The following is a 411-nucleotide window of genomic DNA, read 5'->3' on the forward strand; positions in this document are numbered from 1 at the left end:
TGGGCCCCGCGGGGCCTCGGCCCGCCGCCAAATAGGGGCGGAGCCTGGGATTTGCCTTCACCCCTCTCCTCCCTCTTCATTGGACACAGAGGAAAGCCCCGCCCCAATGTGGGATTGAGCGAGCCTGGTTTGGTCCCGCCCCCTGAATCCCACTCTCTTCTAACGAGGCCGATTCGAAGCCCCACCCCTTCTCCGAGAGTCGTTTAGGATTGGCCAACGGTTTCAGCAAAGCTCCGCCCTTCGGCTCTGCCTATTGTGTACTGGGCCTCGCCTCCGGCCCGCCCATTGGCCAGCTGGGTTGGAAGGAGCCAATCAGAAGCTGAAGCATGGCCCGAAAGGGGGCGGAGCTAGATGCAGGGGGTGCAAGGCTGGATCCAACAATGCGGGGCTCGGGGGGGCAACGTGGCAGAG

The sequence above is a fragment of the Alligator sinensis genome, unplaced genomic scaffold (assembly GCF_000455745.1).
Source record: "Alligator sinensis unplaced genomic scaffold, ASM45574v1 scaffold804_1, whole genome shotgun sequence".
Classification (NCBI taxonomy): Eukaryota; Metazoa; Chordata; order Crocodylia; family Alligatoridae; genus Alligator; species Alligator sinensis.